Source organism: Lytechinus pictus, chromosome 19, assembly GCF_037042905.1.
Source record: "Lytechinus pictus isolate F3 Inbred chromosome 19, Lp3.0, whole genome shotgun sequence".
Classification (NCBI taxonomy): Eukaryota; Metazoa; Echinodermata; class Echinoidea; order Temnopleuroida; family Toxopneustidae; genus Lytechinus; species Lytechinus pictus.
Window position 1 is genome coordinate 10925473 of NC_087263.1, and position 19476 is coordinate 10944948.

At 36.9% G+C, this 19476-nt stretch overlaps 1 long non-coding RNA gene across 1 annotated transcript; it reads left to right on the forward strand.

Moving 5' to 3' along the window:
* Window positions 1-4042: 4042 nt before the first annotated feature.
* LOC135157613 (uncharacterized) lies at window positions 4043-12008 on the forward strand. The gene is made up of 2 exons (XR_010296610.1): window positions 4043-4152; window positions 8834-12008. It is a non-coding gene; the product is annotated as an uncharacterized LOC135157613 (long non-coding RNA).
* Window positions 12009-19476: the final 7468 nt, after the last annotated feature.

Consider the following 19476-nt stretch of genomic DNA (forward strand, 5'->3'; position numbering starts at 1 on the left):
ATCGTTATTGATGACAGTCTAAAGCCATGGGATATATATATAAATATGTATACATATATATATATAAAGAGCGTCTTGTATGTTTCTATAAAAAAAAATGCAATGGAAAAGGTGATTGTAAAATATATGGTTTTGAATTTATGTTGAGTCACAATAATTATTCGATGAAGGTCGACTCACAACCAAGCCGAATATGTATAACCTCATTATTCTCGTCATAAATTAAGCAAATGCAATGGAAGCGAATGCTAGGTCAGCTCCAGGAAAGCGTAGTCGCTACAGTAATCTTAATCGATTCGCATAGGCCTCCTGGTAAAATGGATAGCATAGGTGGAGTAATTTAACATGTCTGTAGACCCTTTGTCATTCCACTCATAGCAACCGCTACAAAGTGATTGGTAAAATTTTAATTTCTATCTATTCAGCGCGTTTTGTGAAGTTCATCTTTGTAATTCGTGGAAGGGAAAGAAAAAATTGATGGTAACCATGGCAATGATCTTAGGAGGAAGCGAATGAGAGCGATATAGTGAGGGAGAACGGTGAGAGAGGAAAGAAGATAGAGGAAGTTAGGAGATAGAGAGGAAGGGATATCGAGGGTAGAGATTGAGAGAGAAATACAGCGAGAGAGGGGAGAGAAGGGTGGGTGGGTGTCTCGGAAATTAAGGAGTTAATAATAATAATAATAATAACGATAATAATAATTGTTTCTTATTAAGCGCTTTTTCAAAAAAAGTTACAAAGCGAGTCGAACATGCAGAGGGGCTTAAACATTACAGGTTAAATTGTTGGTATGATATAAACATGATAAAAAAGAGGGATACCAAATAGTTACGATTGCATTGGAATAAAAGACAATAGTAAAACACCAAACCCTTACAATATTAATGTTCTTCTGCTTGGATATCACCAAATAACTTCTATTCATCATCGTCATCATTATCATCATCATCACCACCATCATTGTCATCATCGTTACCATCATCAGCATCATCACCGCTGCCCACCACCATCGTAATTACCATTACTAATGCCAACATAATAATGCCCGAGAAAGGCATAAAACCATGCACAAACAGCCGAAGGCTTCTTTTGCTCAAGCCACGTGAGCGATTTGGAGGTTACTATTCCGTAGCATTGTCCCCCATTTTTTATCCTCTTGCCATGTTACAACGGGGTAAATAATTGATTATTGCATGTGTTATCATCGCCGTCTAGTACGCCCTTCGCCGAAGGGATAATATGAAATCAATAAGAACATGGACAAGTTTGTGATCAAAATGAAGGATGGCACGAAAGTTGAGATGCAATAGAAAATTGCTGTTAACCTCATCCAAAATAAGCCATAGGGAAGGATATAATCTCCAGTTTGAAAACAAGTCAAACGGTCATTATAGATATATTTCGCTGGTTAACATTATGAAATAAGATATGGAGCAGGATATCACCAGGAGTGATACATTTGTAATCAAGAGATGTGGGTCGCAGACAAATATCAAAGCAGGTTATACAAAATAGAGACACGGGAATAAAAAGATCGGAAGCAGGGCGGAGAGGTTCATTCGAATTGTTCAATTGAGGGCACACAGGCCATTAAAAATAGTGTCGAACGTTAAGTGTAGCAGGTAATCTGTAAATGGTGTAAAAGAGTTTGGTTGCAAAAGGGGTTAGGTCCACTTTGGACCATTCCGATAAAAATCATGTTTTTTTATTCTCACTTATTGCAATATTCTTATGCGAAACTAAATGTTCGTGATACCCTACCATGTGAACATAAAATTGGGTATAGAAGTAATCTACCTGTCTTCAATGTTTTTCTATGTTTATATTTTTTAATATCATTGTGGACATGACCCCTTTTGCAAGAAAATTGAAATGAATACAATCCAATGTATAAAAAAGTGATTTGTCTTTGCCACTCTTATTCACTTTTTAATGGGAATTTCAACTTGTCTTGAGTATTATCTTATAGAGATACTACAGATTTATACATTGAGACAAAAAAAAAAAAATCAAATTTGATGACAAATGAACCCAACCCCTTTTGCAACTGAGCTCTTAACGTACATGTATTTATGTGTTTGCATAAATGCATTTCTTCAATTAAATATTTTGTCAAAATGAACGTTTATGGATCCAATCTATAGTTTAGTATAGTTTTGTACTAATGTATACGCCCACTAGGACACCTCAGGGGACCGTTTCATAAACATTATTGTCCGACAAGTTGTCAGGTCTGGTGGGTGTTTCATAAAGCTGTTCGTAAGTTAAGAGCGACTTTAAGAACGACTGGGGATCCTTTCTTATGGTAAATGGTATGCACCAAAATGTTCATTCATGATGATGGTTTCGCGCGCGAGAAATATTTACCAGTCGTTCTTAAAGTCACTCTTAACTTACGAACAGCTTTATCAAACGACTCCCTTACATCTTTCTTTGATTCTGATTGGCTTGGAAGCTCTGTTTCGACGATAGAACTAATCAGATACAACCTCCGACACGTACTTTCATGAAACGCCCCCTTGCTAGATCATTTTCCTTTTTTTTCTCAATATTCACATCACAATATTCGCCCCCCAAAATGCAGTTCGTCCAGGAATTTGTACTCTTCAATAAATATCGCTTGGCCATCATTGTTTTGTTCTATATGAAAGCTTATATATGTCAAGAATGATAATACACACGAGTTTACCATGTCTACGGCAGGATATGTACTGTGTGCTAGAGCTCTTTAAGTTTAGTTCTCCTTTAACCTCATTTTCATGTAGAATCGAAGGCCCAGCATTTGATCATCTAGACGGTATAGATAATACTAATCCCTGTCCCATGTGAATATCAGCTCACCAGATTTAAAAAGTAAGGATAAGTATTCCTTAACAAACAGATAAATGCTATAAAGTTAAGCAGGCAATCCATACGTAGGGCGAAATGCTGGAGTATATATATTTTTAAGTGATTTTATTTCTTTGTCGGTGATTCGGGCGTGGGCTATTTTATTATCGGTATGTCATTAAGTCACATCCCAATCGAATCGAATTTGGAATACTGCCCATTTCATGCTTCTTCATTGGCACAAATGTGACATTTAAGCTAAGGTACAAGGTGAACACATTTTGTAAGCTTTAACATTTCTTCATGATCATTTTCTTATCATTGTAAATACCATGGCAGTACGGATGCAATAGAATAAATTTCTTTTAAACTGCCGCATAATATACTCTTTGACCAAATAAATGTAAACCGTTTGTGATTTTTTTTCATGCTAGATTTCCTTACATTAAATTGTCTAAATGCAACAAATTAAACCCAAAACGTGTAAGGGTATCGGTGCAGTCAACAAACTAATAAAGTAAAAAAAAGTAGAAAAACTAGTGTTTAGCGCAAAATTTACGTCCTCAAACATTTGCTGACACGATGTTTATTTGAACTTTATTTTAATCATTTTTTTTTGCTCCCCTAACTCAACATAACCAGCCTAATAACCGATCAAAACTATTACGAATTCCGAATGGTGTATCATTCGATTTTAAATCGGTTTCGTTGGTAACCGACTCCATAACCGATGTAACCGATTCCAGGTCCGATCAAAGCTATCACTTATTTTGAATGGCGTATCGTCGTTCGATTGGAATCGGTTTCGTTGGTAACCGACGCCATAACCGATTCCAGGTCCGATTGAAGCTATTACCGTATTTCGGATGGTGTATGATTTGGAATCGGTTTCGTTGTTGGAGGTGCCGTGGCCGAATGGTCTGACACTCCTGTCTAAACGCGTGAAAGTCCGGGGTTCGATCCCCGGCGACTGCACCTGCACGTGAGCAAGGCATTTTATCAACGATGCTCTTTTATCCTACATCCAAATGAATGGAAATGCTATTCTTGGTTACTACGTGTGTGCTGGCCAGAAAGAAAATGATCAGTCAATTAGCAGTCTTTTATGATAGTTGCCATGTGATATAGATTCATGCAAATCGTTTGACTAGGATGCATTATTCAAAAAGCTTCGTATTAACCTATTTATTTTTCACCATCATTTTTCTTGACAGTTGTTGGGCAGGATACATGAAGACTTAAGGCAGAAGACAAACCAAGCAGCTGATCTAAGAGACTCAAATTCAAGAGGGTATGAACAAGTGGATTTAAAACAACTTTCAGGTAGGTAAACTTCTGCTGATAGACCTAATGCGTGTGACGTCATATTTTCATAGCGCCCTCCCTCAGAGGATATAGGAATAAGCGCAAAAGGATTTGTCAGAGATGCGCTAGATGCAGATCACCAACGCATGCAAAGCAATGGCTTCAGTCTCTAAGATGGCGGCGCGACGATAGTCTGCAGGCACAGACCCTTGGTTTTCGCCATCCGCATAGTGCATAATGCAGAGTCTGAAGTAGTGAGACTACAGTGCCGGCCGCGGGAAACGTCACGCCCGAGCACGCAAACACCCTAGGGGGCTTTTGCGTCTAACCGAGGGTATTCAAGGGGAGCAGACGAGGGCGTTTTCCCGGGCCCGCAGTTTCCTGCGTGCTATATAATATTGGCCGTGCCCGCATTTATCCTCGGGTGCCCTAGGGTACGTACATTGCATTATGTTTTTGTTGATTTTTTGGCCTGGCTCGGTCGATCCGATGGTACATAGTGCTTTGTCGATTGTCCCGTATTTAATTTTGTGAAATCTGGTCACCCTGGCTGGAACATCGAATTTATTGTATTTCATCTAATCAATCAATCTAATTTGATGCATTAGGTAAACTTTTTTCCTTACGCCTTACGTGGGAGGCATACGTGTATCATACAAACTTGTTTTAAAAAAAATAGGACACAATTGTGAGTTAATGTCATGGAGATCAATTCTCTATCTTTTGGGATATTTTTTCCATACGCACCCATTCCTCTCCCTTCAGCGTAAACAATACACCTAATCACATCTCCTTATTGTGAACAGTGTAAGAACTAGAAAACATTTGAAACATTCTTCCCTGAGTTTAACGGGGTGCACAGGGTGGAATCCGGAAAGAAGAAAGAAAGGGATATCAACAAAAAAATAATTAAAATAGATAAAAGGCATTAATAAGCAGACTTGATTTTTTTGTAAATCAAAATTGACATGTTATTAACATAGTGAATGTTAACAAACATTAATGACAAACTTGAAATAAAACAGAATTATGAATATCAAGGGCATTTGCGAATTCTCATTATGTTAAAACAAACGTGCGGTCAATATTGGGATCGTCAATTCGTTGACATGGTTGATACAACCCTAATAAAGGGAATGAAAGGTGAAAACGAATACTAGTATGACCAAGATCATACAAAGTAGACGTGCAAAAAGCAAACACCAGCAAAACTGGTTGTGCTCATCGATTTTTTATTTGGTTCTTTTGTTATTGTCAACAGTCTGGTAGAGTCTTGCTCCCCGCCCACACATTTGATCTCCTTTGATCACATCCGCTTCCCAATTTATGACAGGATGTTCATAGAAACGAGGAGGGGGATTAATTTGTTGATACGCTAACAACAATAAATGAGGATGTTCTTTTCATTTCGGTTCAAATCGGGTCTCTAAAACCCTCACCCTATAAAAAATGTAAATTTACCTAAATGCAATAGATGTAACAGATTTATCTTTTTGCTAAAACATCTGATTACATTACCTGCTCTCTATTGCGGTTTTTAAGTTACATTGGTAGATATTCGAATTGGGAAGAGATGAAAGTGGTGGAAATAATAAAGGAGAAGAAGGAAGAGGAGGATGAGAAAAATGAAAAGGGGTTGCAGCTTCATAGTGAGAACAACCACATATATTTCGCGCAATTTTATATAAAATTATAGATGGGATTAAAACGAATATTAATATCCCTGATACACCTACATGATGATAATAACACGAATAATTGACGTCGAAGTAAAGATTAAACTATCATATTTACGAACTGCGGTTTTATATTGTTAGATTTGTCGGACATCAATTAAAGTTATAAACATTGTTTATTAATTTTATTTCAGTAAAGCAAGATTTTCCTTCGAAATATATTTTGTTATATGAATTGGAAATGATAAAACCAAGTCACAACTTGGTATAATACAGAATTCAGTGTTATATGGTAGCTAAAAATAATAATACATGACATTTGCAAAGCGCACTTTCCATCTTGATTGGATGCTCAATGCGCTCCAGAGCAAAGCAGCAAAAGCTATTTACATAATGTAATTATATTTAAAAAATTTTTAGCACATTTAGCTTCACTGTTTGAACACATACCCAAGTAAAAGTATGTTTTCGAAAGCTACTATGACGTCGTGTGTGGAATGGGTACTTAACGAGTTAATTATCACTTGCCGACAAAACAAGAATGGAGCTATACAAACCATTCTTTTGTTAAGAGTTTTGGTGGGTGCTCACGCAAACGCTAACTATCAAATCTAACAATTCTTTTCGGGGAACAACGGAATTAGTCAAACCAAGTTAAAGAATGAAAGCCCCGTCCCGGTTCACCTCTATATAGTCGAAAGTCCTTTTAATCATCACGTGTGAGCATTACTGAGTAAAACAAGTTTCATAACTAAGTACCGCAGAACTATATGGTATCCATATTACCATGAAACAATAAGCCCCCTCTATTTTCTCTTTCTCCCCTTTCCCCTTCTTTTCTTCGTTCCCTTCTGCTTCTCTCACTTTTTATATTTTCCTTCTCATTTTCCCTCCATCCCTTCCTATTTGCCTTTTTTATAAATTTTTCTTTCTTGAATGAGCGGATGTTAATTCGGGACAAGTTTTTAATTGATGCAATGAGAGCAGGAAATTGTGAGCAAGGTGAGAGAAAATAATTACAAGATTGAGCGTAAGAATGTTTAATACTTGTCATCAGTGTAAAAATGGGCAGATGCGAGTTACTAACGTATTTTCTGATATGAAAAACTGGACAATTTTATTATGTCTCCCTTCTGCCTTTCATTTAATATCCCCCTCCTTATCATTCTCTCTTTCTCATTCTGTCCTTCCTTTTCTTCCTTTGACTCTTCTCCCCTTCGATTTTCAATCTATTTTCTTTCTGTTTCACCTTGTATTTTGTTATCCCCTCTGTTTTCTTCTCGATTTTCACCTTTTCCTTATTTTTTTCTTTACCCCCTCTCCCTCTTTCTCCTCTTCGCCCCCCTATTTTCTCTTTCTCCCCTTTCCCCTTCTCTCACTTTTTTCTATTTCTCTTATGTCTTTCCTTATCGTCTTCAATCCATCCCTTCATATTCGCCTTTTCTTTCATTTTTGGTTTTTTCTTCTTCTCCCTTTTATCTGCATCTCGTAGATCCGCGCCTGAAAGGCATGTCAGGGTATATAAAGAGGATGACCATGCAGGGAAACAATAGAGTAAATAGTTATAGGACGACCTCCGGAATGTAGGGTCAACATCGACAAATACCTGCTCCTTTGTCAGAAACTCATTTACAATCACGACTAACCATGTGAGTGAATGAAATAACGGACACCACGGAAAGAATATTGATATATAGGAAAGGACCCTCTATGCTGGTCCCAGTGTGTAATCGAACACAATAAGTAATTCGGTGAAAAAGCCTAAAATCACAGTTATCAACCCAAAACTTTGTAATTTTCATAACAGATTTTATCCACGATAAATATTCGAAAACTTATGCTTGATATGAGATATAAATCACATGCAGTCTTGAATATGTCAAATCAGTCCTCTTCTTTCGACCAAGAATGCACGGCCGAACATCTTACAGAAACACCCTAGGATAGACGCGGGGTAGTCCCCTAGGGCACTCATGTCCTAGGGGAGCGGACGCGGGCGTCTTCCCTCGTCCGCTCCCCTCAAATGTCCGCTACGGGCTACCGCGTTCGCCCTAGGGGGCACTGTGACGTTTCCCGCGGCCGGCACTGTAGATTCACTATGTACTGTGGCTGCCACATACTGAGCCTTTGGCGTCTATAGTCTTTACTCTAAATCTGTTATTGGTTAAAGTGTCAAATATGAGTCTGTACTTGCACACTTGCGCGATGACGTCGATGCATAAGGTCTACTGATGTTACAGTATAAACATAATCGACCCAAAATCGAAGGGCGATATATCATTGGAAATAACACAATAGCTTTGATTCGTCTGAAGTCGGTTTCCTCTTGGTGTGACTGTCCCATTCATAAACACTGCAAAAACCCTGGTGTTGATTTAACACCAGCCCGAAATCTATATATGTCCACACCAAGTATTGAAACAACACCAGTTTGGAATCAAACAGATGCTGTTTTAATACTAATTGGTGTTGTATAAACACCTATCTGGTGTTAGACAAAAACGAAACTGGTGTTGTTTAACACTTCTCCGGTGTGCACATATATAAATTCCGGGCTGTTGTTAAATCAACACCAGAGTTTTCGAAGTGTACGTTCTAGGACAGATATGCAAATTGATCTTTAAAAAAGCGTAATGATGATGTTAATGAAAATAGTGGTGGTGATAATGATGATAATAATGAATAAACTTATTAAAATAATAGTAATAATGCTAATTATAACACGAAGAGGAAGAAGAAGAAGAAGAAGGAAGAGGAGGAGAAGGGAGAAGAAGAAGAAGAAGGAGGAGAAGGGAGAAGGAGAAGAAGAAGGAGGAGGAGAAGTCTAACAGAAGAAGAAGAAAAAGAAGAAGAAGAATGAGGAGGAGAAGGGAGAAAAAACGGGAAAAGAAGAAGCTGAAGAAGAAGAAAAAAAACCAAAAAAAACAAGAATGAAAAATCGTCTAACATACATGGACCGGACAGCTTTTTGTCTTTTTCACATCATTGATTAATTGTGTATCCCATCTTTCTGTTCCACACAGATAACGGTGCCGGATTACAAGTACACGGAGTGCGGCAAACGAGAGGGAAATGTATGGGCAGGTTTGGGCCTTACATGCTTAACTGCAAAAGGAGCGGGCCAACGATTTAACAAAAATATTTATTTGGTAATCACCATTAAAATATCTATTGAAAAAGAAAGTTTTAAAAAATCACAAGAAAAACAAATATTTTCTTTCTCCCTTTAGTTATGTTCATTTTTTCATCCATTTGTATTTTTGGTCATATTTCTCAATTGGCTTATTCAGCAACTTGTATAAAAAGCAGATTTTTAATATTTACTTTCAATTCAAGCAATGAGTAGCTTATTAGGCTTTTACTAGGTCTGTAGTAGAGTATTGATTTGAACGACGGCGGGGGGGGGGGGGGTGCTGGGATTTTTCTGGTTTTGTTCTTTCAGTCCAGTAAAATCCCGCCTAACTCGTGAAAATCATCCCACGCCACCTTTGCAGGGCATTAAAAACAATGTTTTTTGTTTGTTTTATATTTCATCAGGCATAAAAAAAATTATTTACTGAATATAATTTTACATTGATAGTAATTATACATGGTACGAACTAAGCATACATAAAATGTGTTTTAAGGGCAGAGTCCATCATATAACATCTAACGTATAAGTAAATTGTTTAACCAAAACATGGCTCGAAAATAAACATTCATAAAAACCAGAAGAAAAAAAATGAATAGTAAAAAAAATAAGATCATGCCTCTATTGCAAATTAAGATGAAGACATTATTTGCATCTTGAATAAAATAGAAAACATATTCATGCACCTCAATTATGAAGAGTACTTTGGAGAAATATAATTCACGGTATTTGGAGACAAATAAGTCCTTCATATACTTCTTGAGTTGTAAAATGTATTACAAATTCGTATATTTAAAGTTAGTGAATTCCAAATTTAGGTCCTTTACATTTTATTAATTTGTGGGCTAGGCCACTTCTCGGAGTGAATAAATGAAAATCAAATGATTGCCTAGTTGGATGTCTATAAATGTCTACATTCAAAGTAAAGTAACCACAAAACGATAAAAGTAACTGATTTTTGGTTAAGCGATACATAAAAACTGCAATTGGCATTTCATGAATATAGTTTTTTTTCAGTGTTTTAAGTCAGAAAAATACAGGATCAGCATGGTCAAATGTCCAGTATATTAAAGGAAACTCTGGTTTTATTTAACGTGAATAGGCCATGGCATGTACGTGTGCTACATTATAATAAGTACATATCAAATTTTGTTTCCCGACAACTGTTCGTAATTTATTTGATGGTGAAGTAAATATTGTAGTTTTTATATCATAGTTTTAGGGTAATTTTCATTGATAAATTGTACGTCGAATGTTTATGATTTGATGATATTTTTCGTTACCCAGAACTAAAGTCGAGTTCGAAAAAATGAGCACAATGTAATTTTATTGCCAAAGTATGATATGATATGCCATACTTATGGATAATCATGATAATTTTGTTTTTATTCCACTTGCCTCCTTGAACACCTTCTTATTCTGTCTCCATATTCGACCCGATCTAATTACACCAGATCCACCATTGCGTTTTAATTGATGCGGGTTTTTATCCAAATGGAAAATTTACTCACGTATTTTAGCATTCTAAGTTCACTTTAGAGACGAAAACTTTCTCTTTTTAGATTGATTTCATATTGTTTTCTCCGCCAAATCACGTTTGTTATATTGATCAAAATAGTTTATAGGTATATCTGTCTATTTGTAAATGGTATACGATTTGCTTTAGTTCTGTAAAGATACAAGTATTTCATTTTACTTGCAAACCAACAACATGCAAAGAAAGAGTCCTCCTCTTCTATACATCTTTGGAATCTGGGAGGAATTGTTTATTATTGATTGCATGATGCAGATGCTATACATAGATCGTGTTGAATTTATTTTAAAGCTGGTGTGAGCTTGAAATAATCAACGCCCTCTGTCGTTTCTGTTAGCAAGCTGTCTGTAGACGTAATAGATCGAGCGAACAGGTGATCTAGGCCAGCGTCAGTTCAGCTTGGCGTTTCATATTCCGCTTGCTTGCCGTATTCATCATTCTCTTTTTTTTACAGTACGATTAACCACAAACTAGGTCGCGCCCCAGAATTGTAAATATTTCCGATTTTCCCCGAATAAGGCTTCGGGGAAGTTCGTCATCTTGCACCCCTTTTAAAGCATTGTAGTTGCACACACACACACTCAAACACAATTTTGCATCGTTTGAAATACATTTGTCTTTTATTGTAAGATTCAAGACTATTTCTATGATCATTTTGATTGCATATTATTCACATTATATTATGATATATTTTTGTCTAATCTAATTTTTTTTTAATTTTCAACTAAATATTATTAAAACGTCACGAAGTCCACATATAGTACTCTTATTGATATGTAAATATCAAAAAAAAATGTTTTAGTGTAGTATTACAGCGTTTTACATTCGGTATGGAATGATAATCCAAATCCAGTTAATCGGTGGTGGCACCAGGATGGTATTGCGGCATGGGAGAGGGGGTTACCCACCCCACCCCTCCGATTAACTCCTGATTTTACTGACCTTCACAGTAAAAAAAAATAGCACGTTGTTTAAACCTGTCACTCTAACAACAAGTTGTTTAAACTACTTTGTAATTGTTTAAACTGTTTAGACAACTTGTTTAAAAAAAGTTTAAACAATAGTTGTTACACTGTAAAAACTTTGGTGTTAAAACTGATACCATTTGGGGTTAATAGAGGACCACACCCTGAGGTGTTAAAATTACACACTAGAGATTGAACATAACACCAAAGAGTGTAAATGTAATAACCAAAGGTGTTGTATAACACCTATATGTGTTAAATTAACACTGTCAATCTAAAACCCGGTGTAAAATAACTGGTGTGGTCCTCTATGTACATCGGCTAACACCACATTTTTTTGCTGTGTAGAGTGACGGGCTTTTACAGTGTACACAATTCGTTGGGGCCGGAATGTTCTACTCAGACACAGCGCGTTTCGTCAAATCAATTTACGTCATCATCATTTTTCTCTATATTATGCCCCCCCATACGCATTTTGAACATCCTGATGCCGCCTCTAGGTTTGAGCATTCTGACATTATATATCTGTATAAAAATATATATTAAAGATGGAAATCATTCTTAAAATACATGCGTTTTATTTTGAGTATTGTTATAGCTTAAAGTGTCATTTTGGTGATGGGTACATTATCATTATTGTTATTATTATTATTGTTATTACCATTACACATGTTGTAATGATTTTATTCCTTTGATTGCAAAATCCTGCAAGATAACCAACCAACAAACATCGTACGAACAATTCCATACCATTAATTGCTATTGTGCTATAGTCACAAGCCATTCAAATACTTTTACTAACACCGTACGATTTTCTACATAGCAATATTATTAACGGTATGAAATAGTTTGTACGGTGTTCATAAAGGCATCTGTGACCATAGCATATTAAACTTTCCGTGCTTACGGTCTACAAACGGACTAGAGAACACTAAGTTCGTATGGCATTCTTGAAAAGTTCTAACGAAGTGGTCTAATAAATCGTTCGTACGGCGTTTGTAGCAGTTCTTGTTGGTATTTGTGACCGAACTACACTGCAAAAACTCGGTGTTGATCTAACACCAGTCTGGAATCTATATATGTCCACACCAGAGATTCTCTGGTGTTGACATATATAGATTCAGGGCTGGTGTTGAATCAACACCAGAGTTTTTGCAGTGTATGAAGTGTGAATTAAAGTCGAGCTTACTACCGACGTGAACATGACAAACGAGCAACAGGAAGTTTTCGCAACCACTATACACAGACGCCTTTTGGAACGCAGGTAATCTATTGTCAGAAGCCCTTCTTGACTAAGCAGCCTTTGTCGAAAATCGGTGAATCAAAACAGCAGTGTCGTCCTGGATTCGGCATATTTTGTCGGCGGTCATCCGAATCGTCGTATCACACATACAACCGTGCGATGCAAACCCATTTCAGAGAAAATCGACTTCAAAGTTTACTATATTTTTCATACTTGGTTCCCCAGCCTTACTACATATTCATTGCTAGAAAAAGTACATGGTTGGAAAGACCAAGGCAATTGCTAAACATTGGTTTCTTTATTTTTACACAAACCTAAAGGATCCGAAAAAATATCGCAAAAGAGCAACATGCTTTTAATTTCGGTTTGAGCGGCTTAGATTTTCCCTGTACAAAAACGCCATAGGGAAAAGGCGATGCGACGTTTTGACTGACCGCGATTTCATTGCGCGTGGTCAGCCAAACCGTCGTATCGGCACTTGGCACTGTATTGACTTTGCACGTGAAAAGCGATACGATGGTTTGGCTGATCGCGCGCATTGAAATCGCGGTCAGTCAAAACGTCGCATCGCTCTGTTACCATGGTTACAGTACATGTTTCCAATAGGATTTGCGCATCGCCGTGTAAATCCTCTTATATCTCAGAAAACAAAATAACTTGCTGCCTAGAAATTTAGTTATGAACTAGAGTAGGACTTGTACTTTCATTCTATGCAAAAATCTCAAAATCGACGGATCCGAATCATCGGACGATCTGCTGTCATGTCCACCAACTTTTGGCAAAAAGCTTTCAGCTTTCCATTGTAATTTGACTTTTATTTTCAAAGGAATTGATGCGTGGAACAAGCCTCGACGTAGTGAGTGCGAACATTTTCACCAATACGGCGATGCCTTAAATACCGTGCGCATAAATTACTTTTAAATATTTGTGAAACGCCCCTGATGTTCAAGCGGTTTGAAGTCCTGGACATTGCTATGAGTGAAGAAAGAAGCAAGCATACCTGTGATTCACTTCAAAGAGAGATTTAATTGGCTGAATCCCAAAGATGCAGCTCTGTTATATTCCCAGTGCTTTTCAAATCAACTGGTCTCAGCCAACTGTAATCACCCCCCAAGCTCTGGACAGGTTTACTCTAATTTACCAAGTATTGAAATTCCTGGTTTCGCGCTAACATGGAATACATTGTAGGCCAGTGCGTCCCAGGAAAAAGGAAACCCGCTTGTAGAGATATATTTCACAATCATTAGATATGTTTTTGTCTCACCTGCATAGCAGAGTGAGACTATAGGCGCCGCTTTTCCGTCAACACCAAATCATAAACGAAGGTTAAGTTTTTGAAATGTCATCATAACATAGAAAATAAATAGACCTAGTTCATGAAACTTAGACATACGGATAATCAAGTATTACTAAACATCCTGCATGAATTTCACGTCACATGACCGAGGTCAAAGGTCATTTAGGGTCAATGAACTTTGGCCAAATTGGGGGTATCTGTTGAATTACCATCATAACTTTAAAAGTTTATGAATCTGATTCATGAAACTTGGACATAAGAGTAAACAAGTATCACTAAACATCCTGTGTAAGTTTCAAGTCACATGATTAAGGTCAAAGATCATTTAGGGTCAATGAACTTTGGCCAAATTGGGGTATTTGTTGAATTACCATAACTTTGAAAGTATATTGGTCTAGTTCATAAAACCTGGACATAAGAGTAATAAAGTATCACTGAACATCCTTTGCGAATTTCAGGTTACATGACCAACGTCAACGGTCAATGAACTTTGGCAATATGGGGATATCTGTTGAATTACCATAATAACTTTGAAAGTTTATGGATCTGATCCAGGAAACTTGGAAATGGAAGTAATCAAGTATTCTTGAAGAGCCCGTCAAATTTTCAGGTCACATGACCAATGTCAAAAGGTCATTTAAGTTCATTGAACTTCTGCCATTTTAGAGGTAATCATTAGATTGCTGTCATAACTTTCAGAGCTTATGAAAATAGTGTATGAAATGTGGATATAGGGGTAATCAAGTATCACTGAAAAGTTTTATGTCACATGATCAAGGTCAAATGTCAATGATCGTAGTATTGTATCATTATATGAATGGCATTTTTTTTTAATAATGATTTTATAGTAGTTTTCAAAGTCAGCACTGCTACTATATTGAATCGCGTGATGCAGGTGAGACTACCAGAGGCATTCCACTTGTTACTATAAATGTCATACTTATGGTAAGAGTGGAGTCTCATCTTTAATTTGATACCAAACGCTTAGCAAATCGTCCACGCATGGCAGGTTAAAAGCAATTAAATAAAATATTAAGTGATATCAGAAACCATTTACGCAGAACCTCACGTGCGACTCTGAATCCACTCTCATTCCAAGTTTACTAACCCGATTAAATCCATTATTAATGTTTGTACAGAATATCTACTAATTACATAGAGTGATTATAAATTAAGGTGTATCGGTAAATCATCAATTAAAGTTGTGACAGCAATCTAATAATTACCTCGAAAAGGGCTAACGTTCAATGACCTTAAAATGACATTTGACCTTGGTCATGTGACCTGAAACTTGCACAGGATGTTTAATGATACTTGATTACTCTTATGTCCAAGTTTCATGAATCACATTTATAAACTTTCAAAGATTACACATACCCCCATCTTGGCCAAAGTTCGTTGACCTTAAATGACCTTTGACCTTGATCATGTGACCTGAAACCCACACAGGATGTTTAGTGATACTTGATTATTCTTATGTCCAAGTTTCATGAACTAGGTCAATATAATTTTTAAAGGTATGCTGTCATTTCAAATACTTAACCTTCGGATGAGATTTGGTGTTGTTACGATGGTAATTTAACAGAAACCCCAACATGGCCAAAGTTCATTGACCTTTGACCTTGGTCATGTGACCTGAAACTCGCACAGGATGTTCAACGATACTTGATTACTCTTATGTCCAAGTTTCATAAATCCGATTAATAAATTTTTCAAAGTTATGATGGTAATTCAACAGATATCCCCAACTTGGACAAAGTTCATTGACCCTAAATGACCTTTGACCTTGGTCATGTGACTTGAGACTCAAGCAGGATGTTTAGTAATACTTTATTACCTTATGGCCAAGTTTCATGAACTAGGTCAATATAATTTATAAAGTTATGCTGTCATTTCAAATACTTAACCTTCGGATGAGATTTGGTGTTGACGCCACCGCCGTCAAAAAAGCGGCGCCTATAGTCTCACTCTGCTTCGCGGGTGAGTCAAAAAATGTACATATAAAAATGTTACTGGGCATGGCTTTTTACCTGCAATTTAAGGGCAAAGCCCGGTAGGTACATAATTCACAGGCCACTATCTCCCAGCCATAATTTAAGTATTACAAAAAAACTAAATATAAAAAATGTATATATAAAAATATAACTGGGTGTGGCCTTTTACCTACAATTTAATGGAGTAAGCCCGGTAGGTACATAATGAACAGGCCAATATCTCCTAGCCAGAATATACTTATTACACAAACTAAATATTAAAAAGATGTATATCTAAAAAAATATAACTGTGCATGGCCGTCACCTACAATTTAAGGCGCAAAGCCCAGTAGGTACATAATTCACATGCCATCATCTCGCAGCCAGAATTTAGGTATTACTAAAGCTAAATATTAAAAAAATGTATATATAAAAATATAACTGGGTGTGGCCGTTCACCTACAATTTAAGGGGCAAAGCCCAGTAGGTACATAATTCACAGGCCACCATCTCCCAGCCAGAATTAAGGTATTACTACAGCTAAATATTTAAAAAAATGTATAATTTTTTTAAAAAATATAACTGGGTGTGGCCCTTTACCTACAATTTAAGGGGGTAAGCTCGGTAGGTACACAATTCCCAGGCCACCATCTCCCAGCCAGATTCTAATTATTACATAAACAAAATATTTAAAAAAAAATTATATATAAAAATGTAACTGGGCGTGGCCGTTCACCTACAATTTAAGGGGCAAAGCCCGGTAGGTACATAATTCACAGACCACCATCTCCCAGATAGAATCTACTGATTACAGAAACTAAATATAAAAAAATGAATACATAAAAATGTAACTGGGCGTGGCCGTTCACCTACAATCCAAGGAGCAAAGCCCGGTAAGTACATGATTCACAGGCCACCATCTCCCAGATAGAATCTACTGGTTACAGAAACTAAATATTAAAAAAATGAATACATAAAAATATAACTGGGTGTGGCCGTTAACCTACAATTTAAGGGGCAAAGCCCGGTAGGTACATAATTCACAGGCCACCATCCCCCAGATAGAATCTACTGGTTACAGAAACTAAATATTAAAAAAATGAATACATAAAAATATAACTGGGTGTGGCCGTTCACCTACAATTTAAGGGGCAAAGCCCGGTAGGTACATAATTCACAGGCCACCATCTCCCAGATAGAATTTAGGTATTACTAAAGCTAAATTTAAAAAAAATGTATATATGAAAATATAACTGGGTGTGGCTGTTCACCTACAATTTAAGGGGCAAAGCCCGGTAGGTACATAATTCACAGGCCACCATCTCCCAGCAAGAATCTACGTTTTAAAGAAACTAAATTTAAAAAAAAAATGTATATATATAAAAAAGTAACTTGGCAAGGCCTTTCACCTACAATTTAAAGGGATGGTCCGGGCTGAAAATATTTATATCCAAATAAATAGAATAAAATTCGCAGTGCGAAATGCGGCAAAAGGGGCAAAGCCCGGCAGGTACATAATTCATAGGCCACCATCTCCCAGATAGAATCTACTGATTACAGAAACTAAATATTAAAAAAAATTAATACATAAAATGTAACTGGGCGCGGCCGTTCACCTACAATCCAAGGAGCAAAGCCCGGTAAGTACATAATTCACAGGCCACCATCTCCCAGCCAGATTCTAATTATTACATAAACTAAATATTTAAAAAAATTGTATATATAAAATGTAACTGGGCGTGGCCGTTCACCTACAATTTAAAGGACAAAGCCCGGTAGGTACACAATTCCCAGGCCACCATCTCCAAGCCAGAATTTAGGTATTACAAGACTAAATATATAAAAAAATGTATACATACAAATGTAACTGGGCGTGGCCGTTCACCTACAATTTAAGGGGCAAAGCCCGGTAGATACATAATTCACAGGACACCATCTCCCAGCCAGAATCTACTTATTACAGAACCGAAATATAAACAAATGTATATATAAAATGTAACTTGGCATGGCCTTTCACCTACAATTTAAAGGGATGGTCCGGGCTGAAAATATTTATATCTCAATAAATAGAATAAAATTCGCAGTGCGAAATGCGGCAAAAGGGGCAAAGCCCGGCAGGTACATAATTCACAGGCTACCATCTCCCAGATAGAATCTACTGATTACAGAAACTAAATATTTAAAAAAATTAATACATAAAATGTAACTGGGCGTGGCCGTTCACCTACATCCAAGGAGCAAAGCCCGGTAAGTACATAATTCACAGGCCACCATCTCCCAGCCAGATTCTAATTATTACATAAACTAAATATTTAAAAAAAATGTATATATAAAATGTAACTGGGCGTGGCCGTTCACCTACAATTTAAAGGGCAAAGCCCGGTAGATACATAATTCACAGGACACCATCTCCCAGCCAGAATCTACTTATTACAGAACCGAAATATAAAAAAATGTATATATAAAAAGTAACTGGGCGTGGCCGTTCACTTACAATTTAAGGGGCAAAGCCCAGTAGGTACATAATTCACAGGACACCATCTCCCAGCCAGAATCTACTTATTACAGAACCGAAATATAAAAAAATGTATATATAAAATGTAACTTGGCATGGCCTTTCACCTACAATTTAAAGGGATGGTCCGGGCTGAAAATATTTATATCTCAATAAATAGAATAAAATTCGCAGTGCGAAATGCGGCAAAAGGGGCAAAGCCCGGCAGGTACATAATTCACAGGCTACCATCTCCCAGATAGAATCTACTGATTACAGAAACTAAATATTAAAAAAAATTAATACATAAAATGTAACTGGGCGTGGCCGTTCACCTACAATCCAAGGAGCAAAGCCCGGTAAGTACATAATTCACAGGCCACCATCTCCCAGCCAGATTCTAATTATTACATAAACTAAATATTACAAAAAAATGTATATATAAAATGTAACTGGGCGTGGCCGTTCACCTACAATTTAAGGGGCAAAGCCCGGTAGGTACACAAATCCCAGGCCACCATCTCCCAGCCAGAATTTAGGTATTACAAAAAGTAAATATATAAAAAAATGTATACATACAAATGTAACTGGGCGTGGCCGTTCACCTACAATTTGAGGGGCAAAGCCCGGTAGGTACATAATTCACAGGACACCATCTCCCAGCCAGAATCTACTTATTACAGAACCGAAATATAAAAAAATGTATATATAAAAAGTAACTGGGCGTGGCCGTTCACTTACAATTTAAGGGGCATAACCCGGTAGGTACATAATTCACGGGCCACCATCTCCCAGCCAGATTCTACTTATTACATGAACTAAATATTTAAAAAAAAATATATATAAAAATGTAACTGGGCGTGGCCGTTCACCTAAAATCCAAGGAGCAAAGCCCGGTAAGTACATAATTCACAGGCCACCATCTCCCAGCCAGATTATAATAATTACATAAACTAGATATTTAAAAAATGTATATATAAAATGTAACTGGGCGTGGCCATTCACCTACAATTTAAGGGGCAAAGCCCGG